This window comes from Microtus pennsylvanicus, chromosome 4, assembly GCF_037038515.1.
Source record: "Microtus pennsylvanicus isolate mMicPen1 chromosome 4, mMicPen1.hap1, whole genome shotgun sequence".
In the NCBI taxonomy this organism is placed as follows: Eukaryota; Metazoa; Chordata; class Mammalia; order Rodentia; family Cricetidae; genus Microtus; species Microtus pennsylvanicus.
Genome location: NC_134582.1, coordinates 20,801,113 through 20,828,598, shown reverse-complemented (window position 1 = coordinate 20,828,598; position 27,486 = coordinate 20,801,113). Strand labels below are relative to the sequence as shown.

General features: G+C 45.4%; 1 protein-coding gene across 9 annotated transcripts in view; it reads left to right on the top strand.

Annotated features, from left to right (window-relative positions):
• Nedd4l (NEDD4 like E3 ubiquitin protein ligase) overlaps positions 1-27,486 on the top strand; it is a 315,839-nt gene that overhangs the window by 146,783 nt on the left and 141,570 nt on the right. Inside the window, exon 1 of one of the 9 annotated variants that reach the window (XM_075968475.1) lies at positions 6,643-6,897. The exons of 7 other annotated variants lie outside the window; for them this stretch is intronic. The gene's annotated coding sequence lies outside the window, so the exon portion shown is untranslated. Of the gene's footprint in view, positions 1-6,642; positions 6,898-27,486 lie in introns of those variants that run through there. One more of the 9 variants, XM_075968477.1, reaches the window with a different exon arrangement.

Below are 27,486 nucleotides of genomic sequence, written 5' to 3'. Positions count from 1 at the left end.
AACCTCAACCCACGTAAAAACCAAAAGCTGTTTTTGTGTTGACAGTGGCACTTGGAATTCTGGTGCTCATGTGAAGGCAACAGGAGGATCCCTAGGACCCACTGACTAGCTAGCTCAGGCCAGCAAGAGACTCTGTGCCAAACAAAACAAAACAACAACAACAAAACCCTAGGTACACGACATCTGAGGAACAATGGCCAAGGGGGCACATGTATGTATCATCCCCTCCCCACCCCAGTTAAAAGAGCAAGCTTAAGGAATAGGCTATTGGTGCTGACGGGTTCCTGCATTTTCATCCGTTTTGCTAGAGAAAGCATGGTGATGGTCCGGGCCATGAGAGCTTGTTTTGGAGACCCTTCATACAGCACAGACCAGGAAGCAGAAAAGGCAGGATGGAGCGAGAGGAGGGTCTAACTAATTTTCAAAGCCTGGCCTGGTGATATGCTCCCAAAGCAGCCAGACTCCACAGACTCCCACATAGCACCGCCATCTGGGGAGCGTCCATTCAGACATGAACCTGGGGAGACATTTCAGAGTAGACCCTGAGAAGTTGCCCACTAATTCCCAGTGGTTCCAGCTGGTTGCATCGGGTGCCAGCTGGTGTTGAGCGCAGCATCCTTTTGAGCTTGCCCATCACCCTGGTTATCAATCCCTTTACTTTGCCAGCAGGAAAGGAGAACCCATCACCTTTCTCTCTTTAATTTGCACTCTTATTTCCTCTTTTATAAAGGACTCACTGGTAGCCCTTTGTCCATTTTTCTCTGGATTATTAATTTTTCATCGATTTAAGTTTTTTTGTAAAAAGAAAACAAGTGGATTTGACCACTTCTTTATGAAGGCAGTGATTACACTTTATATATATATCTCATTATGTAGACACTTTTAAAATTCCAATATCCCTTCTGAGGTGACTTGGAAGGTTAACTATTATTTATAGCATTACTTGTTCTTGTTAAAGAGAAGAAGGGGTTTTCCCCTCTTGTTGGAAAAATTAGCCACAGAGAAACCCTGTCTCGAAAAACCAAAAAAAAAAAAAAAAAAAAAAAAAAAAAAAAAGAAAAAGAAAAATTACACAAGTTTTTAAGTCTGAAAACAAACGAAGAAACAATCACCATAGCATCCCTGCCTACCGGGACAGCTTATTTCTGTTTATCTTTTGGAAGGGGGTGTGGGTTTTTCTGTGACTGCCCTCACCACATTGTCACTCAGTCCAACATATAATATGTATGACATTCTGTTTTCTGAGTGTTCAGGATCTTATTTTGTTATGTCTGCTGGAAGTTTCTAGTTTTTTACAGCCATGGAAAGAGATGTGAATATCTTTGTGGAAACTCAAAATGTTTTAAGCTAAATTTCGTTTTTGTGTTTCTTCATTGGAAATGGGAATCCTAAGTAAACAAATCTGGAGACTTACATGCTTTGCTCCATATTTTATCCATTTCCTATTTATGTTCCGGTCCGCAGAAAGAGTCACTGAGCTCACTTCAAAAATGAGAGACTTACTAGACACCTTGTGGTTTAGATGATAACAGGGCCAGTGGGACTGGGGAGAGAGAGTGGTGGAAATGAGGTTTAGGGAGTGGGCAGAAGCAGGGCTCCTCAGGGTGGCATGGACTGTTGTAAGGAATTTGCATTTTTATGGTTGAGGTTGTACGAAGTGGCCTCCTTATTGCCAGAGATGGGAGTGGTTTGCTGTGCTAGGCCAATAAGGAGGCTGATGTATGAAATCAGGGGTGAGGGGACATGGGGGGTGTATATGTCTTCAACACCAGAGTGGTGGCATCAGGTGTGGAAAGGAGGAGGTAGTTGGGGGCTCACTGGGACGTTGGGTTCCTTTCAGCTGAAGGGCTAGGTGTGTGAGAGAAAGACAAGAACAGAGTATGGCTGATAGCCCCAGAGGTGGGGTGAGCAGCGGGGAGGTGGAACCTAAGCCCCATTGAAGTCTCCTGTGTCTGTTAGACATTCAAGTGAAAATAAACCCGGAGCCGGTCCCGTGCTGAGTGGACATCATGGAGGCCAGCGTGTTTGGATTTATATCTGGATAATTGCCCTGAAAACTCCAGATCAGTAATGCAATCATTCCACAAGCTAAGGGCTGTCTGTAAGCTGCCACACCACAGAGGCTTGGAGGGTGGGGTGGGGGTGCAGATGTGTGGACCATGTGCTTTGGGCAGAGATCTGGGCATATTGAATGGTATTTGAACAACTCAGGGACCCTTTCCTCCTCTGGGTGAAACCATGTCCTTTTTTGATACTGTGATAAGCACGTCAGGACACGATCCCGGGAACCTATAAAGGACCTTAGCCACACACACATCGTCGTTTCTGGTGAGACATTGGAATTAAAAGCTGAACCAAGACAGGAGAGTCTGAAGAACTTGTGAAGGAATTCGGGAGCCAGTGATACAGACCGCCAGGCTCTGCCTGTGTTACATAAGGGGTTTGCCTGCACGCTCTCATCCTTGTTTGGTTCCGTTTCCTCATCCTCCCCCACCAAGTATTCCAGCTTCCCTTCTGCTGTAGCTGATTTTGAGCAAGACAGGGAGAAACTAGGGCTTTTACATCAAGCATCTGGGTTCTCTGCATTTGGTTACTTATCCCTAAAGAAGTGACAGCACCCAGTCACGTCACCAGTTTTTAAATAGCTTTTATCAATTAATCATAGCAGATAAGATGTAACGATAAAGTACAAGCCGTTTATCTATAAATCCAAGCAGCCTGGGAGATAAAATTGCTCACCGCCTTGTCTTTCTGTCCAGCCCCTTTGGCTATGTTTGTAATGAGATATGTGGTAAACATTCCATGATGGCTTATATTTTTTAATAATTCTTAGAGGCTGCATATAATAGATAAATCAAGGTGGCACTTTCGGGAGTTAAAAAAAAAAATCCCTGCCGGGCGGTGGTGGCACACGCCTTTAATCCCAGCACTCGGGAGGCAGAGGCAGGCTGATCTCTGTGAGTTCGAGACCAGCCTGGTCTACAAGAGCTAGTTCCAGGACAGGCTCCAAAGCCACAGAGAAACCCTGTCTCGAAAAACCAAAAAAAAAAAAAAAAAAATCCCTGAAGATTTTGCTAGTTGGCAGATCCTTTTAAGATTAAAAGCAAATAAAAACTCAAAACCTGAACTATCTTTTGGAATACTAAGAAACTCAAATTTTATGTTCTTAAGATCTTGTTTAGACTGAGGTCACGCTTAACTATCCATATTCCTTTTGGCTATATCACCTAAACTTCAGTTATCCTTTCCCGTGGCTCTAGAGACAGGTGCCGAGACAGATGACTCAGTGTTTAAGAGCACTTGCTGCTCCTGCTGAGGACCTGGGTTCAGTTCCCAGCCGCCACATGAGATGACTTAGTACTGACTGCATCTCCAGTTCTAGGGTGTCTAGTCTCCTCTTCTGGCCCCCATGGACACCTGCATGTACCTGGCACATAACATGTGTGCACACACACGTGCATGCACACACATATACAAAATAATAAGTTACAAATATGCATCTTCTATTTCATTGGAACATACTGATCTAATGTCACCCATTTTTTAAGACCTAGATGTGTAAGGTAGATGTGTAAGATCTGTGTGTGTGTGTGTGTGTGTGTGTGTGTGTGTGTGTGTGTAATAGTTTGCTTCTTCACATTGATAATAGGCACTGGGCTGAGGTCATTTCATGAAATATGTAAGCGTCTGCCCTGTAAGCATGAGGCCCTCTTTTTCATCCTTCAGAACCCACATTTAAAATGATTTAATTTAATAATATTTATAAGACCCAGGTTATAGATTACCCAGTTGTCTAAGAATAATAAACAATGTCAATCCAGTTGTTTGGTAATAACATCAGAATTGCCCAGGAATCAACCATAGCTGTACGTTTAAACTCAGATAATATAGAATTATGGAAACATCATAATTTTTGTATGTGCGTTACTGAGGTTTGATCCCAGGGCCAAGTGCATGATGGGCACATCCTCTGCCTCCTTCTTGTCCCTCCCCCTCCATCTTTGGATAGAATCTCCTAGGCTAGTATTGAGTTCCCTCTGCATCTCAGACAGGGCTTTAATTTGTGATCCTACTGCTTCAGCCTCCACAGTGGCTGGGAAGAGCTCCCTGTGTTTTACTGTTACACCACCAGACAGCCTGGAAATGTCTCTAAGAGTTAAGCAAGAATGAAGGCTCTGGCTGGTCCTTCCCTGGTCATTCTCCCGGGTCCTTGCTGTGGTCTCTCCTTGATCAGGGAGGGCACTGGGCCATGCCAAGAAGAACTGCTTCCTTTGCTCCAGGTGCTGACTGTATGCTGCCCCTGTTGTGAAACTGAGGCATCATCAGCCTGAAGACACCAACTCCTTCCTGTTTATCAAATCTGGAGCCCTTATTTTTCTCAGCCTGGCACGTGCTCTTGAGCTTCCGTTGGGGACATGCTAAAGCACGGCAGTACTGTCATTCTTGTCCCATGGCAAAGATGCTGTTAAACATCCTACAGCGCACACGATGCCGCTCACTCCCAAAGCAAACCAAGAATGGGGAAACAAAACATGGGAGATCAGGCAGCTAGGGTGGTTCTAGGTTACCCTAGTTAGTAGGAACATGGTTCTTTGATTCCACTATTGTGGTTGGGCCCTCATAGCATCCTGTAGTCAAAAAGAAGTAGATGTAGATTTCTGGCCACTGCTAATTAAAAACTAAATAAATCATATACATATATGTGCATGTTAAATGTTATATATATACACATATATGTGTCTGTGTGTGTGTATATATATATATATATATATATAAATCTTTGAACATTTCTTAATTTAGTGCTGAGATTGTTAATGACTGGTTAGTTGCATTGCAGGTCAGGCTCAGCACAAGCTGGTTTCAGTGGACTCCGCAGAAGGACTCAATTGACCTGAGGACCCTTGTTTGATATGTTTGACTGAAATGGAGGGAAAAGTCTTACCCTTTTCTAGAATGAAGTTCTTCCACCAAGCTTTCCAAACATCCTTGCTGGGCAAGAAGAGATGGAGCATCCTGGAGCGAAGTGCGTGGGTGTGAATCAGAAGTCCACGTGGGTGGCATTTTTATATTAATCCTTGACACACGTCATCCCTTACCTGGCATATTCATTCGCTAGGTTTGTCATCACAGATGCCACATAGTTTTTTTCCTTCACAGTTCCGCAGACCTAGAGGTCTTAAAGTCAAGGTGTTTGAAAGTAGGCTTGGTTACTTCTGTCTCTCCTTGGCTGGCAGTGGCCGTCCTATCTTCCCTTGCCTATCTATATGGGTCCTACTTTACCTCTGATAAGGACACAGTCATATATATGGGTTTAGGACCCACCCTACCGACCTTATTTTAACTTTTTTTTTACCTCTTTAAAGATCCCATCTGTGGGTAGTCATATTCTGAGGCTCTGGGCTTAATTAAGACCTTAGCATATGCTTTCTGAAGACTACAGTCCAGCCCATCACAAGTAGCATTATATTGTAAGTACAGGTGCTCTATCGTTTGTGTGCGCAGGCACATGTGTTCAGGTGTGTACACAGTTGTGCGGAGGCCAGAGAACAACCTCCAGTGTTGTTCTTCCTGTGCTACCTACCTTGTTTTTGTTTTGAGACAGGGTCTCTCACTGAGCTGGAGACCTCCACATGGACTAGTCTGGCTAGCCAGTGAGCCCCAGTAATTTGTCTGTTTCCACCTCTACAGTGATTACACATACATGCTACATGCCCAGATTTTTTTTTTAACGTGGCTTCTGAAGGATGGAGCTGAATTATTTATGTGCAGGGGCACACTGTTACACGCCCACACGTGTGCACACACGCGCCTTACACAGCTTGTTTAGGTGTGTTAACTTACAGGGATTTGCATGGCTTCTGCTTCAGCCCCTGTGTCCCAGGCTCCTGCTTTGAGTTCCTGGCTTGCTTCCCTCAGTGTTGGACAATGGTCAGGAAGTGTAAGGAAGAGAAACCCTTCACCCACAAGTTGCTTCTGGCCATTCTTTTATCACAAGAGGCGGCAAGCCAGAGATAGGTGGGCAGGCTGCCCAAATGACAGGAGGCATATTACACTGTGAACAGGACTGAGCTCCTCAGCTTCCTTCACCTCTGGGCACCTGGGGGTGAGATGAGGGTGGGGGGCTGAAAACTGGGATTGTGGGTTTGTAGACAAGGCTCATCTTCCCTGGAAGAGCCAATCTCGCCTACTGTTTCTTTTCAGTATGGTGACCATCGGATTGTTATTTCTGTGGCCACTTTAAGCTCTCTGAGAGACAGGAAGTTGGACTTTTCAGTCTAGTTGGTGTGGGGCCCAGCAAAGAGAACAGAACAAAAAAACTGCCTGAGCTGTGAATGAAAAGAGTGGAGGGTGGAAGGCTAATGCCCCGCCTGTCCAGAGAACCAATGTTCTAAGCAAGCCAGACAGCACCAGGAAGCAGACAGTATGACCCCTGCTCACATCCTATGCTGGCGTCATCCATCCATAGAGGACTGTCATTTGGAGAAAAGACACTTTAAGAACAACTGCAGGTAACTTTACTGTAGGGCATTGGGTGAGAGGATTCTAGTTAATTGCAGAGCTGGGTGGAGTTACTCTATCCTTAGCTGGGGATGGGGCGGAGCTTGACTTAACTCTTGTTCCCACCAAGAAGCACTCTGGTCTAGCTGTCATTGAGGTGAATCATCAGCCTAAGCAGCGAGCTGCTGGCAGGCTTTCTCAGATGTGTTAAAACTTGCTGGTGTTCCCGGAGTGTCAGCAGAGGTTGTGTGTAGACACTGCTTTGAAAGCCAGGAAGGCAGAAGACCGGACAAGGAGCCCCAGGGTTGCCCGGGTAGACTTCCATCCACACCAGTCCAGCCCAGCACTTTCCAGCAGCACACATTCCTTGTTTGTCTTGATTCTTGAGCACAGTGACAGGTAAGAACAAAGACACCACTGTAAGTTCGTTATGTGGGAGTTTGGCATCCATAGGCGTAGAGTTTGATTTTGTCGTAATCCTGTTTTCATATCAGCGGCGTTACTCTAGCACATACCAAGAGTTTCCATTGTAAATGCTTTTGAGGGTTAGCGATAGCTGGCCTGTTTCTTCCTTATGTGTAAAGGTTTGGTAGACAAGCTTGAAAGGGGCTGTGGTCTGAACCCTGATCTATTTTCGCTTTCTTCTCTGTCTTGATGGCTTAGAAAAAATGTATAGTGTTCATCTCCCAAGGAACACAGGAAGGTTATTTTTGTTATCTTTTAAGTCTAATGAAAATGGCCACCACTTAAATTCTGTGACTATTGTCCTCTGATAGAAATAAGTGCTTTGGGCAGAACATTCAACAACGTTCCTGTGGTGTGTTGAGTCCCTGTTTTTGTGATCTTTCACTGGCGGAGAGGGAGGTCCCGGCTGTCCTTGGCTGAAATACCATGGGTCATGCACTTAGAGAAGGCTCGTGGTTTATATTCAAATCGTTAGATGGCGGTCCTTACTTCCTGTCAGGACTTGGCTTACATAACTTATACTAACTGAATTTATAAATTTCGTTTTTTGGGAGGATCAGAATGAAAGCCCAGAACACATTCCACGGAAATAATTCTTTTGTGTTTTGCTGTCGTTTCTCATGTATGTTACTCATGCATGCAGATATTCGGTGTAATTAACATGTGATATTTGTTTCTTGACCGTCTCATCTGATGATTCATAAACTGTTAGTTTAGCAGTGTATCCCTAAGCCGGGAATCAATGACTGTGTGCCACGCCTTCTATTAATGGTCCTGGTTACTTTCCATGGGTATTCTGATAGTGTTGTGAAGATAACCAGGCTCTAAAAGGAATGGAAATGGCTCAAAAATGTGACGTATCAAAAGCTATAGTCAGATCTGAGTTGATCGTCATCTCTTTATTTCCCATTGAAAAGTACATCGTCGACGTGCATTTGAATTAGATTTGATTCTGGCAGAGGGGAGCAACTAGCCGAACTATATCAAAGGAAGAAGAGGGAATTTAAAAGACAGGGTTAGCTTCTTCTCTCCCATGCGAAACCGAATACTGTGCCAGCGATATCAGGAACCGAGGAAGAAAAAGGCCTTTTATTTAATCAGGCAAGAGAAAAGGAAGCAGGAGCTGGTGGTACCTTGGCTTTCTTAAGCGTGTCCACTGCTCTTGTTTTCATGAAAATTGGCTTTTCTACTCAAAAAGACTTGGTGGAATCAAGGATTGCAGCTGAATGTGGCAAGGGTTCCATGAGGACTGTAAATACCGCAGCCCAGAGGAACTCTGTGCTGGCCTGAGATGCCGCCATTCCTGGCTCGCAGAAGGTACCTTTCTTGGTGATGCGGTGTTGTTCAGGGATGGAGGATCTGTTGATGGGCTACATTTCATCCCAGGTGTCCTGTTTAAATTTTTATGAGTCTACACCTGCGAGAGCTTTTTCAGAGATAGCTACTTACAGAGCCTTTTCTGAGCCAGGTAGAGATGGAGTTGGCTCCTCACCGATGCTGTAAGCTTTGTGATTGTGCAGAGGGCTTACCTAGAGGTGGGCCAGCTAGGATCCCAGGTCTCTGAGGTCATTCACTTTAGAGCCACAGCAGCGGTGCATGTTCTCAGCTGTTTTCCAGATCTCTTTGGATTATGTCCCCATTAGCTCAGAATTCTGCAGAGGGCTACTTGGAGCGCTCTCGCCTCAGTAAATATTTGAGCTTTACTTGTACCTGGCCTGGTTTGATTCTGAGGGGGTACAGATGGGCGGGCAGTGGGTAGGCAGGTCCCAGGAGCCATTCCATCATTTAGGCCAGTGGTTCTCAACCTTCCTAACACTGCAACCCTTTAATTCAGTTCCTCACGTTAGTGTGACACCCCCCCCCCAGCCATATAAAATTATTTTGTTGCTACTTCATAACTGTAGTTTTGTTAGTTATTAATCATAATACAGGTATCTGATATTGCAGTGTATCTGATATTAGACCCCCCAAAGGGGTCATGACCCAGAGGTTGAGAACCACTGTCTAGGTACAGATGGAGATTCCCACCAGTGGTCCTGGGATCCAGTCGCGCCTCCTCTCTTCAGTGATCACCAGAGATGAATCCACGCAGCTAATCAGGGGATGTAATCAGGTGGTACAAAAACTGCTTCCTCATGGCTGAGACACAGGCCAGCCGCTTTGTTCACCATGGTTATTAGAAGGCTTAAGAGTCCACCTGCTGATTGACATGCTCCCTGGAAACAAAGGATTGATTTTTCTTCTAGAAAACGTAAGAACATGTGGACATTTCTGGAAAAACCCATGACGCGGCATCACCCCTCAGGCAGCGAATAGTGGAATTTCAGACCAAGTGAAAATGCGGACTTGGCAGATTCAAGTGTAGTCGGTGGCTTCCGCAGAACAACCTAGCACAGCCTGCTTTCAGTGATGTAAACTGTCTTACTCACTGCTCTTACTCATGTGGCCCGCTGCAGGCAGAGAATCACATGTAGTTATAAACAGCCTCTTCTGACCCCAGTCGGTGACTGGAAACCCTTGTCACAGAACTGGAAGGCACGTGGTGATGAATTCCTGGGCAACAGCCTTTCAGAATCCCAGGGATGTGATCTTTGGGGTCTTTGCCAGTGTGAGTTTGAGAGCTCAGTTAGCGGGAGGTAAGCTTCCGACTCAGGGAAGTCTGGCTTTGTAAGGAATCAGGTGTGACCGTGTCTAGAATGCTACTCTATTCCATGGTCTCGCTTTGTTGTTGTTGAGGTTTTCAGTAGAATGAGATCTGAGGTAAATGAGCGAATGATTTGTCTACAATAGGTTTGTTCTGTCTAGTATTGTATTTAAGTAACTAACTCATTGAGTAAATGATTTAAGCACTTGTCTTGCTCATTGCTTAAAAATTTCTCTTCTCGTTCTTTTAGCACTTCAGAATGAGTGCCAGCTGCCTCTTTAGCTTCTGAGGAATGTATTTCTTATGCTTGTCAGCTTTTATTAGACTGACATTTTCTTAGTTCTATTCTGATTTTTCCTTGGTTTGTTTTATAGCGAATGTATACGCAGTTCTGTAGCATTGGGCAAAGTGAAGATGTTTCTCGAAGATTTGATTTATCATCAGGGTGACAAAATAGATGGCTTAATGTGGTCGCCGGTTTTAATTAACTAGGCTGCTTCTTGATTCTTTGTTGGTGGGAAATCTTGCAGCGTAACTGGAGTCGTTCTGTTCCTAGAGAGCTCCGGACTTCTACAAAAGAAAGAAACTCAGCTGCTAAAAAGATGACAAAAGCCGGTGGGGATGAGTGTGTGAGACACACCGAGAAAAGGACAGACGTGGAGAAGGAGAGGACACAGGTCTAAGGCCGTGTCACCTCCTGTTTGGAAATGAGAGTTCCCAGAGATGATGCAAACGTTCCTTCTTAGGAATAGCGCCATGAAAACTTGATTCTGAGAGCTACATGAGCCTAGGAGATTTGATGCCAAAGCTCCACATAGCAGTCCCCAGTTATGGGGGTGGGGGAGCCTCACAATGAGATCAAGCAGAGAAGAGAGGGTGAGGCGGGGAGCAGCCCACCTCTCCTGCCTCTCCATAGCCTCTTGTGGTTGCCTAATCTTGGGTCCTCCCCGAGTGATAATTAAGTTGCTATTTTGTTGTGCTTATACACATCTATATTTAGCTTAGCTTATTTATTTTTGGGGAGGGAAGGAATGTGATCAGAGAATTAAGTAAAAAAGCATTCCCTGAGATCCTTATCGAGTATGAAGTGGTTAGAGTCTCGGTGGCCTCCTGGCTGGAAGGTGAAATGCACTCCTTTATCTGACCAGTGTGTCCTGAGTCGTTTGGGGGCCCCTCCCAGTACAGGTGCTGGAGAGGCCAAGAGCTCATTAGGGAGGGCCTGGGCCAGGGACTTGCCTGTCTGCCTGCAGGGAACCTTCAGCCTGCTGGACCTGATAAACCATAATCATCGAGTCCACAGATCATCCGCTTATGATAGGGTTAGGAACCATAAAGAAAAGCAGTCAGGGAAGGAAATGGCAATTGCCTGAGTGTTTGCGGATTCTTCTGGTCCTCCTGTTGTCCAGTCTGGCTGGTTAGGATTAGAATGAAAGTTGTGGCTGGCACCAAGTTTGTGTTAAGAAGCCTGCTTTAACAAATTCCCGAAAGCATCCTTCCCAGAGAAGCTGTATAATATTGGGCCTGTAGAGGTCAATGGCCATTGGTCTTAGAGCAGAATGGGAAAATACTTACAGGGAACGCTTTCCCATCAAATTCCCTGTCAGCAGGGCTCCTCAGGACTCTTCTCTTTGATATGGGAAGCTAGAACCTCTCACCGCATCTGTGGGAAAGCCTCAGGGTGAAGTCAGTCACTCTCCCCATTTCAGCAGGAGCAGTAGGTGATGGAAATAAAGGATCAAAGTTATGTCTGGTGCATTGGTGGTCAGAGTGAATGAAAGTGAGGACATTGCTGCTCCTAGGTTTGTTTGAGAAAAAGGGTTTTATTGTCAATGTAAGGGAGAGTTCAACCAAAAGCACGTGGAAAGATCCAGACTGAACAGGTCCATCAGAAGAGTAGACAGGGGATGAGATGAGAGAGGGGGCAAAAGAAGGGACCAGGAGAGAAAGAGCACAGGACCAAGAAAACGTGGCTGAAATGGCAGGTTTATATAGGAAAGAGAAGCTGAGAGGAGGAAATTGAAGCCCCTGAGCTGGAGAGGTTTAGGGTAGGGGGTAGGGGTGGGAAGAGCAGAGAGGAGCCTTAAGTACCAAGTGAGCCTGGAGGCCAGTGTGTATGTTGGTTTGTTAAAGAGGCACCACAGTTAGCCATTTGTCCTGAGTTTCACCGGGACCTGGCACAGGGGATTCTCTGTCTCTCAGTTTGGTCATTTGCAGAGTTGTATTAGATGAAGTGACCTCAGAGCCCCGTTTTTTTCCTCTTGGGATTAGGATCCCTTACAACAGCTTCTGAGTCTCCACCTGGTAAGTTGTTGCTTTGCATGTGCAGGATAAATGCTAGGGAGAGAAGCGAGCGTGGGTTCACCTGAAGAGATACAGTTCTGTTCTCTCTAGAAGTACATTCAGCACCGTTGGACATAAAGGACGTTTTCCTCAGTTCTTTCAGAGTCTGAGGCATGAGCAGCGTACAGTGACCACCGTCTAAATCTAAGCAGCGTCAACAGGCCAGCAGCTCCTCAAAGCTTCTAACAGCACCACAGGGCTAGGGTGGCAATAGAACCTGTCTCCCTAGCCCATAGATATCTTGTCACTATTAGTGAAATGGAGATGGTGACTTCTGGCTATTTTGAGTGGCAGAGCTGAAAGAAAACCTGGGCATCTCTTTCTCCATAGGGCATACCTGTGTTCCCCTTGCTGTGTCATACCGAGTCAAGGAAACCAAGCCAGCCACCACTGTAAGGGGAGGGAGGAAAGGCCTGTCTTCATCAGCTAGATGACTATTAGTACTGTTCATACACACTGGGCAGTCCCAGCAAGGTTCCCCTGTGGCCAGCATCCCCCTCCGCATGGGAGTCCTCTCTTCTCTGCTGCTTTCCCTGGGAAAGCTGCTTCTGTTCATGTCTTGTAACCCTGTGTAGATGGTTTATTCTGCATTCTAATTGCTCCTTCCTGCTAGGATGCAAACTCCACTGAGGTGTAGGGAGTTTCCTGTCTTCCTCCCGGAGGTTCTGGACAATTGACAAGTTGTAGGTACCCAGTGAGTAATAAATGAAGGGCTGGGAGGGGAGAGCTGTTCTCCCTGACAGGCCAGGAGGGGAGGCTGTGTGTGGCCTTCCTGTGAGTATCCACAGGACTTGATGATCTGGAGATGAGCTTGCTAGGGCCTGTGGTTTCTTCTGAGTTGTCAACACTAGACTAAAGGTGAGCTGTCTGTGGGTCACCTCGCTCCACCTTCAGGCAGGAATGTAATGAATGGGTTCGCCTGGGGGGGCTCTCCGTGCTTAGACTTTCCCACCTACTTTTCTAGGCATTGCAGTTGGACCCTAACCTCTATTCCAGGAAGAGGTCTGTTTGCCACCGGAACTCGGTGGAGCTTCTTGTAGCCATTCCCTGGCACAGCCAGTGATTTGCTCACTGTGGGTTTCCTTCCTAATTACCAGTCTGGCTTACAGTGCTCAACATGCCACAGTTACATGTTCTGCTGTGGTTTTATTTACCCTCGGTCCCTTATTGATTAGTCTCTAAGGGTGAATTATCTTTCACTTTCAGCCTCTGCTCCATGACTATTGAACTCTTTGTTTCAGACATGACATCAGAAAAACAACCAAAAAATCTCACACAAAATATAAGGTGTTTGTGTGGCTGGCTCTCCGGTTTACTCCCGGTTTAGAAACATTACATCCAGAATACCAATCTATAGGGCCCATGATACGAACAGGAAGTTATCTCTCCCCCCCTCTTCCTCCCTCCCTCCACACACACCCTTATCCCTATTTCCCACAATGCCAAGTGTGCCTTAGGACCAGCGCTGCACCCTCTAAAGCAGTCCATTGTTATGGACTCACTGTATGACTGCAACACAACGCACACAAATGACCAGGACAGGGCCACATTGGCAGAGAGCTCCCAGAACAACGGAGGAAGAGTAAACGGTTGCTATACTGATCTGCACCTGCCAACGGAGCTGGGCATGGGGCTAGGGCATCTTCTCGGAAACAATGGAGTTTGTCTTCAAGGGCATATGCAGGCCAGGTAGGGTAGGGCATTTCTGGTACAGAATGAAGAATCGTGTGCTGAGAACTCTCAGGAAAGCTCCGTGGCTGAATTCATAGTGAAACACATGGAAGCTGATGTTGAAAGGCGGGCAGTGCCCGCGCTGGGCAGACGGCACAGCAAGCGGTTCTAAAGCTGAACAGACTGTATATGTCGCCGGTTTGGATTTTATGGTGTAGGTTACCAGGCAGTGAAGGGAATGAGCTCCACATGTTTAGCTTAGGAGACGTGTGTAATAATCAGCCTTATTAACAAGTTGTAGGGAAGGCTGGGGTTTGAGACTTGTCTTAGGACGGAAAACAAAAGGATTTGTCTCCTTACTCCTTGTAGTTCATCCTGAAGGGCAGTCAGTGCTGGAATGGCCTGCGAAAGCTAATGCAGAGGTCATGGAGGACGCTTACTGACTTGCTCCCTATGGCTAGCTCAGCCTGCTTTCTTATAGCACCCAGGACTACCTGCCCAGGGGTACCACTGCCCACAGTTGTCTGGGCTCTCCCATAGCAATCATTAATCAAAAAAAAAAAATGTCTACAGGCTTGCATGTGGGCCAATCTGGTGGGGGCAAGCATTTTCTTGATTGAGGTTCTCTCTTCCCAAATGACTCTGACTTGTACCAGGTTGACAGAAACTAGTCAGGACAAGACTTTTGTCCTTGAGATGTTTAATCAGTGAGGGGACTAGAAGGGCCCTTCTTTATGCCCTGGGTCTCAGCTGGAGCATTAGACTTCTCACTTGATGGTTAATAGTCATGAAGGAGGAGATATGCTTTGGGGTCAAGTGAGCCCAGCCAGAGAACCTCAGAGTGAAAAGAGATGGAAGATGAAGTTGGGAGGACACTGACATAGAGCTTTAGGGTTCTTAAGTCATTCTTCCCCTCTCCCTTCTTTATTGAGAAAAGTCTGGTGTCTAGCCTAGGCTAGGTGACTTTGAACTTTTGACTCTCCTGCTTCTTCTTCCTCCTGTGTGCAGGGATTGCAGGCACGCACCCCACGCCCTGTTTTATCGTCTTAGTTCCTGATAAGAGCCTAAACACTCCAGCACACCTGCCTGTACTCTCCTAAGACAGCTGTTGTCAGATTGTCTTTGGAGACTCCTCATACCAGTAGAATTGCTGGCTGTAGACCAGTTCACACTGGGACCAGAGTCTGCAGTTTGAGCAGATCCCTAAGTGATTACTGTGCACACTTAAGTACTGGCCTCTACTATGGGTCATCTTTACTGGTCATATAGCCTTTTATGGCTATTTAACTTTCCAAATCTCTTCAGAATGATAGACTATAGGTATGTAAACCTAAGTATAGGTGAATTGGTATTTTGCTACAGTGTGTAATCGTCCTTTTACAAAGTCCACTTCTTACATTATGTGGAGGATCAGGCATGTGCTCACTCAAAGGAGACCCAGTCCGTGCCTTTGGATCATTCATGGATGATTCAGCGTAGCTGCCGGGTGCTGTCCTACTTGATGGAAAGCAGGATCGCGTTGCCTGCAGCATTCCAGCATACTGTTTGGCTCCCAGTGACACCTTAGGGAGAGAGGACATATCCCTGCTTGCTGCTCCCACATGTGACACAGGTCTGATGGAAGTGTTGACCATGTTTAGTGATATCCCACTCCATATCTGCTCAGCAGAAATTGGAGCTTTGTTACCCTCCCACTTGTTCACCTTTATTGAGAGTTTGTTTGTGGACTGATGTTCATGCGTCTTTATTTTGAAAAGGGATGGAAAACAATGTGGGAAGTGCACCGAGAACGTAAGCTGGGGGCCAGCGCTCTTCATGTGAGCGCCCATCTGCTTTTAAAGTGACAACCAATCATCTCATTCAGGTTTCTGGAATGAACTGTCATTTTGTTTCCTCCCTGAGTGAGGTCTCAAATAGTAATGTTTCCTGAGGCTTTCTTTTTCAGTATCTGGTCATATCTGTAGCATGAAGTTCACTGTGAAACTTTCCCCCCATTGCATGTGTGCATTCTTGCATGCGTGTATTTGGACTTATACTCTGTGATACCCTTGACAGCCCTGAGGTCCCACATATTAAAGAAGAGTAGAATATGAAGCAATATGAGTAGAATATGAAGATTTCTACTTAGTTTGCATAACAGATATGAGATAAACACGCTGAAAAAATCCCACATTTTAGCAACTTAAGCAAGTTGTGATTTTTTCTAACTGTACAGCTCTGGGGAGAAGTTAACCTTCTCAGAATGTTTGGCAAGAAGTCAGCCCTCTACAAATTCTATGTGAGGGAACCGTTTGCTGCAGGGTCCCGTGAAATATTCAGACGCCTAAGATATAAACAGCGGGAATTAAGATTTATAGCCTTGAAAAGGAGCACGTGGTGCAGGGAGGCAGTGAGCCTTGGGAAGGAGGGGCCGCAGCACAATTGACTGTATGAATGCAGAGAATGGAGATGCCTACTCTTATGGGGTTTGTTTGGAAGAGCCGCGGGCTGTCTGGAGCACAAAGGGTCACTGTAGAGGTAGGAGAAAAGGCCCTTGCCTACATCTAAACCAACGGCGGCGGTGTACTGGGCCGAGTGGGCTGAAAGTGTGGAGAGTGTTGCACTGACGCCGTTGGAGAACAAGACAGACGTGGCTGTTGGCAAGCGAACTAAGCTAGACACTCCACTTACTCAAGCACAGAGCGAAAGTAAAAGGAGGAGCCCACATTCTGGTTGTTAAATATAGTAGAGGTTTGATGTCAGCTATTATGGGAGAGAAGTACGTTTTGTTCCCTGTAAACTCTTGAGTTTCCCTGTGCTATTATCCTATGATGGAACTCTTTCTTCTTGAGGGTTCTGTGCGCAGGGAGAAGTAGATGTATCCGTAAGACACGATCACCTCTCTAGTAGAGGACTTGCAGTGCTCCAGCGTACGTGTTTATGAGAGACAATGTGAGTAAGAACACAGTTCCCTATGACTGACTCTCTAGAGTCCACACTAGGCTCTGGAGAACTCTTCCAACACCCTCTCCCACCTAATACAATAATTTAGGGGAAGATTTTTAAAAATCTGAATGCCTCTCAGATGTCTATGAGATTTAACAAGGCCACAACTAAGACCCAACTATCCTTTAGATGACTTGGGAACTGGGAACGGTTCCCAGTGGACACCCAGCTTTGTAGATGTGTCAAGGGATGCTGTGGGCCTGGTGGTGTGGGGTTAGCCCAGACTTTTAGTGCAAATGAGTACTGAGTCTCGTGTCTTCTGCCAGCCTTTCTTGATAGTCTATCGGCCCAGATTTAAATGTCGGCACTTAGCATATATTAACCGCCTATATAGGAAAATATGTCCCCTGGATACCCATCTCTTTAGAAGGGGAGAGGTTTATTATAATCTAGTCCCTTTTCTGTTGATTATAATGCAGTCACTTTGCGCTCTCTCCAGTTCTGTTTTGAGTTCGCCACAGCACTCAAAATAATGGAGGGCTTAAGTGTGTGGTGGTTTGCTGGCCTGTTAACAGACTTGAAGATAAAAGTACTAAAAAAAGATCTAACAAATGGTCTTTCTGGAAGGTGAGGGGCTGCTTTTGACCCTTTGAAATGTTAGGATTTCAGGGGTGGTCTTGTGGTTTGGGGTTCACAGCAGGTTGAGTGTGGTTGGCAGAGTGGCATTAGAAACACCTTCAGTGTGCCACAACTTCATACAGGTCCTCAATCCCTTATCTGCAGTTTCAGACTTTTGAGAGGAAAAGTCTGTGAACAGACATGGAAGTATTTCCAGCCTCCGTGTGTCACACTCAGCTTACATTTTCATGTATGTAGCTGCACAGGTGATTAACATTTGACTGTGGGCCCTATCCCAGCCCCCACAGGGAATTGTTCAGGGACGGCCCTGAGTATCACAGATCCAGAATGAGCAAAAGGCATTTGCAACCTGTTTGTACCCCTCAACTTCCTGCAAAGGCAAGCTTTAATGGATACTATTCTGCTGAGACTACTATGGCAAGGCACGAGGGCTGGGTACCTGCCCAAAGGTATTTATTTACTACCCGACTGTACCAGAAGCCACCTGTCTGGAGGTATGAGCAGGACCCTGCCATGACTCTCTCCTTGCTTTTTGGCTGCAGGTGACAGTCGTAGATGCAGCCTCCCTGTCAACAGGATGTCTTCCTGTGCATCCCCTCTATGGGTGTCAGTCTCTCCTTTTCATAAGTACAGGCCACATTGGGTACAAGTAAAAGCAAGCTGTTCTTCAGAACAGGATGACTCTTCCCCACCACAATTAGAGGAGTTTTCCTCCCTGGTTGGGTAATAGAGTCTAAATTCGCCCAAGCAGTTCTGCCCTTTAGAACGTGCCCTCTTTAGGGATTTGACACGGTTGGGTATGGACCCTGCTTTGGCATTGAGTCCAGTGTCTTCTGCCTGTTCAGCATACTCTCCCTCTTAACTGGGGGTTGACGTGAGCTCAGGAGCTTCCGTGCAAGACTGTAAGAGAACAACTCATCTGCAAATCCTTTTCCACACTGGATTAGCACAGTTCTGTCTTTCTCTGTGTGTCTCATGCTATTTTATTAATCGGGGACAGACAGGGTTACTTTACAAAAACAATGTATGTTAAACTAGCGAGCATGTATCACCGAGAGTTGGTTTTATGAAGTTCTGCTTGATGTGATCTGTTTTGTCTAACCAGGCAGGAAGTGGATGAGCAGGTCTGATAACTGCACAACCCACTGACCTCCCATAACAACAAAAGGACTGAGGAGATCCTAGCTCACAATTTTCCTCCTCCTGTTTCCTTTAGGACAGAGTTCTTGGAGAACTCTGAACTGTTGCAACGTGCTTCTAACTGTTCTGGCTTTAGACCGATCATTTGTTTTGTTAACTAGGCAGGTCCTGACTTGCCCATACTAGACACACTTCGCTCCTGCTTCCGCTCTGCTGAAATAAACACAAAGTGGTGGTGGCTGGTAAATTATAATTACAGTTAGTCCTTATAGTTGCCCTTTTGGTGACCCTAGTAAATGTATATAGCATCAGATGACAAGGGGAAGGCCACCCAGAGGCAGAGTCCCCAGTCTCCAGGAGACGTGAGGCTGCTCTATCTCCTGCTTCGTCTCCCACCCTCCATACATAGTGGAATGAGACCTCAAAGCAGGAAAGATGGCATTGTGATGGGTCCCAGAATAGTCTGCTCTTAGAAGTAAGCTGTCAGAAACACGTGCTGTGAGGTGATGTGAATTGAAAGATTGAGAATTGAGGTCTGAAGTCTGTAGGTTAATAAACCCTCTAAGTCAGTGGTTCTCAACCAAGGGGCACGGCCCTTTTTGGGGATTGAACAACCCTTCCATGGAGGTCGCCTAAAATCTGAAAACACAGACATTTACATTATGATTCATAACAGTAGCAAAATTACAGTTAAGAAGTAGCAACAAATAATTTTATGGTTGGGGGTCACCAAAACATGAAGAACTGTATTAAAGGGTCACAGCATTAGGAAGGTTGAGAACCAGTGCTCCAGGTGATTCTTGTGGCTGTCCCGTGTGAGGCCCCTTGCCTCAGGAATTCCTCATCAGCCAGATTTCCTCAACCATTTCAACTGCTGCTAGTTCATGTAGAATCTGCATTGCCACTTTGTGTCTTCTAAATGTGTGCACGCGTGTGTGTGCATGTGTGTGTGTGCACGTGTGCATGCGTGTGTGCATGCGTGTGTGCATGCGTGTGTGTGTGTGTCTATGTGTAGTAGAGGACCCGTGGACATCCAAAACTGCTGTGAGCTAGCTCAGGAGGGAAAGCATTGGGAAGCCCTCATCATGAACTTGGGAGTAGATGGTTTTGAGAAAGACTTGTGGTAGAAGACAGAATGTGAGGGGAACAAGAGATTCCTTCTGTGGAAAAATCTAATGTCCCTGATGTCTTCATTTTCTATAGAATTCATATTCTCTGTGACACAAGATTTCTCATGTGACAGTTTTGCACATGGGCCATACAGGTTGCCTTCTGTTTCCTGGTTAGTCAACGCCAGCAAACTTCCTATTTTCGAGTAAAAAATATTGCTCAAATCGAAAGATTGTACTGGTTTTCAAAGAACTTCTTAGAGGTAGTAATTTAGCAGTTAGAGATAATAGAAATGCTAGGACCCTATCTTAGGCTTCTCTGGCTTCCAGGGGACTGCCGGGAAAGAACATGGCTGTCCTCTCTGATGGGAGCTTGTGTGTGATATCACCTTCTCATGGCAGGACAGCTTCTGCAGTACATACTGCAGAGGGAACATTAAGAGCCAGTTCCTCTGCAGCGCTTGAGAAGCAAGCACCGCAAGGGACTTTTATCTTCGCAAAACCATTTCTATTCTTGGAAACCTATTTCTTTTTTTGTATCTCTGAATGGATTATTTCTTCATCTCACTTACATTAGGCAGTAGGTTTGTCTAAAATCTCTAAGACGACCTCTCAGAATGTTCTCATGTTGTTAGTGAGGATGCTCAGACACTCCAGTGAGATATATAGATATAGTTTTCAAGACAGGGTTTCTCTGATTAACAGCCCTGGCTGTCCTGGAACTAGCTCTGTAGGCCAGCCTAACCTTTAACTCACAGAGATCCACCTGCCTCTGCCTCACCAGTGCTGGGATTAAAGGCATGTGCGCCCATGTCCGGCTCCAGAGTTAAATTTTTTTTATATAAATTTATCCTTTCAAAGTCTTGTCTAATCAGTTTGGAAGTTTTACGTTTTCTCTGACAGGTTAACAGGTGTTAATTGCTCCCACTCTCAATTTTGTGTGGAAGCAGTACTTTTACTCTCTTTACGGAGTCTATTTTTGGAGCCCCCTAAAGAGATAATAGAGGCAGTGCTGTGTGTTGACATGGTAATTACCCAGGAGCGTGAGACCCACAGACAGATGCTGTCCCATGATGGAGCCTGCTGCCCTGACATCTTTAACAGACACTAAGAAGTGGGCCTTTTTTGTACTCAACATGTTTGCATACCTTTCTCAAAGGTTCTTTCAGACTTTTTGTTCTGTTTTTGTTTGTTTGTGGTTGTCGTTGTTTGGTTTTTGAGACAGCATCACTCTCTGTAGTCCTAGCTGTCCTGGAACTTGCTATGTAGATCAGGCTGGCCTTCGCCTCTCTAGTGCTGGCATTGAAGCTGTGCACTACCATCCCCACTTAGACTTTACTATTTGGTCTTAATAATGTGACTACCTTATTCCCTTGATACACTCATGGTGCATTTGTGTGTGTGTGTGTGTGTGTGTGTGTGTGTGTGCAGGTTGGGGGGATGGTTTTTCCATAAGTTAGTGGAGGGCATCAGAAGTTACAGGCAGTTATGAGCAGTCTGACTTGAGTACTGAGAACCAAACTCAGTCCTCTGGAAGAGCATTGAGCTATCTCTCCTGTCCCCTCCCTCATCCCCACCCCCCACCCCCCCACACACATATATGTTTTTAACTTTAAATTTTCTAGTTGCTGCCATCTAGGTGAAGGGACCACATGCAAATTGACCGCACGTTTGTATTCCTGGATAGTGACGCTGCATGACAGTTAGAAAACAGTGCAGCAAGATGACACTCTTTATGGTTGGATGTGTTCCTGCAGTAGTTTGTCTCCTTCTGCAGTGGCGGTATTAGAAAGCGTTTCAATCTTAAAACAAAGAACAAGTGACTGTCAACCTTGTTATCGGTATAATTCTAATGGCTATAAAGAGTATTTGTGAATGCGTGTGTATGTAGCACATTGTATTTAATATAAGTGTGTGTATTTGCACTGCCTATAATTGTCTCCAGCTTTTTAAAATCTTTTTGGTTTTCTTTGTTTCAAAGATTTATTTTTACTTTACATGCATACGTGTGTTGCATCCATGTCTGTGCCCCACGTGTGTGCAATGCCCGCAGAAGTCAGAGGACAGCATCAAATCCTCTGGAACTGGAGTTACAGATAATTGTAACCCAGTCTTCTCCAAGAAGCTGTGTTTTAATCTTTGGCTTTTTGGGGTGCTGTAGGAGATAGAATTGCACCCTCAGATGGGTACTGGGCAAAATGTGGGTTTGGGAAGTAGAACAAAGTTCAGAATCTTGCCCCCCATTTCTTCTCTTCATCCATGGATTAGGCATGCTAGAATCATGCTTTTTGAAAGTGGATTAGTGATGGTGTGTGCCTCTGCATACTCACGCATGCGTTTGTGTTTGTAACTTTTTCCTGTGGGCTCAGTATGTATGTGTGTGCTTGTATGTGAGTATCTCGTTCACTCTGGCTTCTAGGAAGGGGACAGCATCTGCTTCTGCTTACCCTGACTCCCTTCCTCCACCTTGGTGTCCACCACAGCCTTTTGTACATACTGGACATTCGGAGTCTCTTTGGAATAATCTCCAAAAACATCTAAGCTTCTGTCTCTGTGGCCTCATGATTAGTTTTCTCTCGTTAACTCCATTCACGTATTGGAAACATTCTTAGCAACAACAGCAAAATGAAATTCTACTTACAGGAGAATGCTGGTAGAGGTGGCCGCAGCACTCCCATTTCCTTTGACAAAGAGGTGCATATTCCAGCAACACCCAGGGGCAGTTTTCTCTTTCAGCTGCATTCCTGGACAGTGTTGATTGTGCAGAAGACAAACAGATATCGGTCTTGAGCGAGTTGCCCCCTACCGAGCTCTCCTACCACTGATATTCTCTCAAGCCACCTGATGTCCCGACAAGTGGAATGAGCAGTGTCTGTGCCTTTGATAGACAGCCACATGTGCAGGGGGCTTCTCGTGCTCAGGAGTTTCCATGACCCAGGTGTGGGACCCCAAGTGACTGATTGCAAGTGGCAAGATTGCTTATAGGGAGGGAGACAGTCTCAGCCAGGGATTCCCAGACAGTGACTAAGAAGAGTCTTCAATGCACTAAATCACTACTTGCTCCAAACAACACAATTGTGCCCCAAGTTTTGTTTCAAAAGGTGTATTGAGGGTAGCTTCACAGTTTATACCCAAGACGTAAAGTTTTCACGTCCCTTTACATCTGCTTTGGAACAACGTGGGAATGAATGTAACTGTAATCTAATCCACTCTTCTCATACTTGTTAAAATCACGTATAAGAGTCACGTACTGCCTGTATTAGCGACAGTGACAAATTTCAATATATACCTCACCTCTGCTTGTTCAGACCCGAGGGCTGGCATGTGTACAGCATTCTTTAAAAGTCCCTCATGGCCGTGCATTTAAGGTCGTTTTCTAGGTTTAAAAGCAATGTGAGGGGCTGTTTGGACATTGAGGTCTCTGGTCACTGGCGTATATCTGAGCTGAACCATATGTCCAGCTGTAATTGGCATTGTCACGACATTTTTTGCACTTGTAAAAGTGATACTTGTTCACAACAGAAAATTTGGGGAAACAGCAAACAACAAAAACAGCCATAAGGAAAGAGATAAATATAAATCACATGCCTAGTATCTAAAGCATATGATTCTTGACATTTTTGTTAGTTTTTTTCTCAGTTACTTGTATATTTTATAAATTTAACGCACATTTTTAGATCATGCTTAATCCTTAATGTTATATGTCATATTTTCTTTTATTTTAAAGTATCTTTGAAAATATGATTTTAATTGCTTATAATCTGGTTCCCTGTTTATAGCATAATTTATTTGTTTCCCTAATTGGGTAGAGTGGGCTTCTAATATTTTCTTATTCTATGTGAAGCTTTGATGAGCATGTGGGGTATCTGACATCGCAGTGCCCGTGGGGTCAGTCACCAGGGGTAAATAAGAGTCAAAGGGCATCCATCAGCTCTTCGGATGCACTGGCTACTCCTGCCATGCTCTTCTCCAGGGAACTTGCAATAACTTGTCCTTCTGGAGGCAGAGCGTTGAAATGTTTCCATCTAACAATGTGTTAACTTTCTTCAGGCTTACATAATCTGTTATAAAAAGCTTGAGTTGTTGCATGCGTTTGTGGGTTTTATTTATTGTCACACTTTCTAGGTATTTCCCCTTACTCTGAAGTGTTTCTATAAGTGTGATTTCTTTATTGAGGCTCTAAATAAGTGTGTAACCCTGAGAGTAGACGTGGGAAAGAACAAGAAAGGGGCTTTTCGGTGACGCCATCTGGGATGGGTAAGTCATAGTGTGCCAGGCAGTCAAAGTAAACATGGCATGCCGTGTGCTGTAGTCATTAGGCCTCTGTGCTGTGTTGGTAGGGAACAAAGTCATACTTTTCCTACAAGTGTCCACTGCAGCATCCACAACCTTCCTTTCCCAAAGAGGAATGATAACTTCCTTCAGAGTGTGGACCATTTTCAAGTTTCTGATGTTCAGCCTCGGTAGGAGAGACCTCTTCAGTTACTTGGAAACCTGTCTTCCACTCTGGATGTAATTTGCCTTGAATATGTGGCCCATTAAAGTCAGCCCCTGCCTGCCCTGCCCCCTGGAAAATATGTGGTTCTCAGTCAGGATTATTTATTCTAATAAAAACAAGTAAATACAGGTAGGAAAGAATGCGGCTTGCCGCGAGTGAGTGGAGCTGGTCAGGTAATACCCCACCAGCGACGTGCTATGACTCAAGGTCCTTGTCCAGAGTGTCCTGGAGGATTGAGTAACAGGGAAAACCAGACAGGCCAATGTCCACCTCTCCGTGAAGAGTGATCTCATGAACAGGATCTTTGCCTCTGGTGATGGGGGGGGGGGGTGTTGGAAAATGAGACCCCAAGAAAGATTCGCATCTCTTAATTATTTAAATCCAGTTGAGGTCTGTACAGATCCAGAGGCCCTCTCCTCGACGCCATCAACAACACATAGGCTCAAGAGCTGGTCTCTCTTAGTGTAGAGGCCCAGAATTCCCAGCGCTCGGCTCCATGTTGAGCTTGAGGAAGATGGCTGTTGAAAAAACCCTTTCTCTGGGAAGTTTGAAAAAATCAGAATGGACTGCGAGCAAGGTCTCTGATATGCCCTCTCATGAGTGAACAGGGCTACTTTTCAGTGACATTTGACAGTTCCTGGTGGCTCTGCTTTCTGTTTCTGCATCCCTGTCGGCTAGCATTGATTTTCTGTAGCCCCTTGTGTGACTCACATCTGTAAAGTGATTTTTACCTTCTTTTGTACACGAATGATATCCAAGCAGGTGGAGCAGGGACAGGGCCCGCGGAGTCTGGGGCTTACTCCTCACGTGGCATGGAATACACTCACAGGAAATAGGAGATGGCTTGAATTCTAGCACCAATTTCTTGGCTCCTTAAAAGGGGCTAAAAGGAGGGAGGTTATAGTTGGCTTTTTGTCAGTGAAATAGAAAGCTTCTCCTGGGGAAGGAATGTTTAACTGTTTCAAAGATGTGCAGACTCTCACTCCTTTTCCAGGGGCCTACAATTTGTGGCCTGAGCTTCTTACAGATTTCTGTTAATGCTAGCCCTGAGCTGTGCTTAGTCACCAGAGCTGTAAACTAGGAACCAGGACTGGGCTGATTTGAATACGATGGCTACTGTGAGCATCTTACCCAGGTGCCTGTGGGAATGAATAACAAGGAAGCGTGGAATACCTATCAAGTTGTGGTTGGCACACCCAGTGCAAAGTATGTGGCAAATCAGCATCAACCCGGTCAACAATCAGCACACGTGGGAAATAGAAGCATCCAGAAAACCCCAAATCTCTCCTAAGAGAGCAGCTGTTGCGTCAGGGGCATATGTACTGTTGGGCACTGTGCTGACCAGTAGTGATGTTCAGTCTATTGCACTGTGAGTTAGGAATCGCCATCCTACCTCATTCGTGAGTAGCCCGACGTTGAGCGTGGTTAAGCCCCAGCAGAATGGGAAGGGCTGCCCGAGTCAGCTAGACTAGTTATTGTTTTCCCCAGCCTTGGACTTGTACCACACTGACCTTTAGCCTGCTCCAGCCCCTTGGCCTTTGGCTCCCTTAAGGCTGAATCGTGCACCCGGAAGTTCCTCAGTCAATATTTCATAGGGTCTGTCATACCTCGAGCACTTCAGTCAGTACGCGCACAGGCATACCTTCCTCATTGCAGCTGGAAGACACTGTCCCAAGATCAGAGACCCCACCCACCAGTCAGGGAAGATAACCCAAGGTGAATAAATCACCAGGGGAAGAACAGATGTTCTATTAAGGTGAGGCTTAGCTGCGTCCTCGTTGTGGTTAGTTACATAGTAGCCAGCTGTAATGGCAGAGGGATGTAAAATCTGAAAACACAGCAGTTTATGGTATTCTGTGGAGTGTGTGGGGTTACCTGTGAGGGTTTGCACTGCCTCATCCACTACACCAGAAGCCTGTTCTCAAGACTGAGTGCAGGCATCAGGAGCTTTCAAAGCAGTAGACCGGTGGCTAGACAAGAAAGGAAATAAAGTCTCCTGCTGGAAAATGTTCTTTTCAGATACCACTTAGAACACTGGTTTTTCAAGTGTGGTTCCTGCACCAGGTAACTCTGCAGCTGGGAATTTTCTAGAAATGTTAACTTGTGGGTTCTCTCTTCAGGCTGAGTTTGGCTTCAGCCATGGGGTCCAGCAATCCCTCTCAGAGTCTGATAGACTAAGACTAAGGAACAGTACTGACCAAAAAGGCAAATTTGACCCACGCTGCAGATCAGAGGCCTCCAAGGGAAGGTGTTCTTGGGGCCCTGTGCAGGGGGTGGGTGCTGGCTCTTGGCGGCTGTCTTTCTGATGCTGTGTCTTGGTAAAAAGTGGATTTATCTAATTAAATGTTCCTTCTCCAAGGCAAGCTCTCTATTTATGAACAAAGGTAAGATTGGCAAATAACTTTTTCTGTATACTAATATTTTACAGACCTTTGGTTTTGTGTATGTAGGGAGTAGAAGGTGTATGTGTGAGTGAATGTGGGCGGGTTTGTGGATTCAATTACCCCCTTCAGGTGCGTATAGGGACCAGAGGATCACATTGTCTTCCTCAATTGCTTCTTGCTTTTTTATTATTAGTATTATGATATAATACTATTAATAGTATTAATAATACATACTGTTATTATCAGGAAGATGCGGATGATGATTTGGTTATGCTGGCTGGCCAGTGAGCTGAGAAAGGCCTATCTCTGCCACCCGGATGTGCCTCCACACTCAACTTTCACTGGGTTCTAGGGATCTGAATTCAGGCCCTCATGCTTGCACAGCAAGCACTTCACCCACTGAAGCATCTCCCGGCCTGTAATTTATGTACTGTCTCTCTTGACTATAGCCTTGCTGCAAGCCTGTCATGAAGGGTTTATGACATACCCTTGTTGTTGAAGATACCATATAGAATTAATGTACTCTCAGCATTTTGAAGCATTTTCTGTAATCTTTGAGAATACTTTGGAATTTTTAAAATAAGGTTTAATTGCTGTTGGGATAGCCACTTAAGGATAACTCTTTCTGTTGTGTGTGTTGCGGGGGGTGTCATCTCTAAGATGGTCTCTCTTTCCATCCTCAGACCTCAAACTTCTTATAAGTTCTGGGGTTTGATTAGTATATGACTCTGGCCAACTGAATAACATATCTCTCAGTTTGGCTTGAAACTGGCACAGTAGAGTGATAGAAATAAATTAGCAGGTATAGGTAATTAGATAAGTAAAACCAGGAAGGTGAATATGTAAGAAACCTTTTGTGTTTTCTGGATTCTGGAGAGTAACAGATAAGAAATCCCTGCATACAGGTTATTTTTCCATGGTGTGTGTGTGTGTGTGTGTGTGTGTGTGTGATGTGGAGCCATTTGTGTGGAGATTAAAAGATAACCTTGTGGAGTCATCTCTCTCCTTCCACTTTTATGTGGGTACCAGGAATTGAACTTGGGTCCTTTAGACTTACAAGGCAGGTTCTTTACCAGCTGAGCCATCTGACTGTCCCCACCCCAATTTTTCAAGAATGAAAACCTGGGTAACTTGGGGCATTTGGGTTAGAAACACTAGAGAATCTGAGTGGGT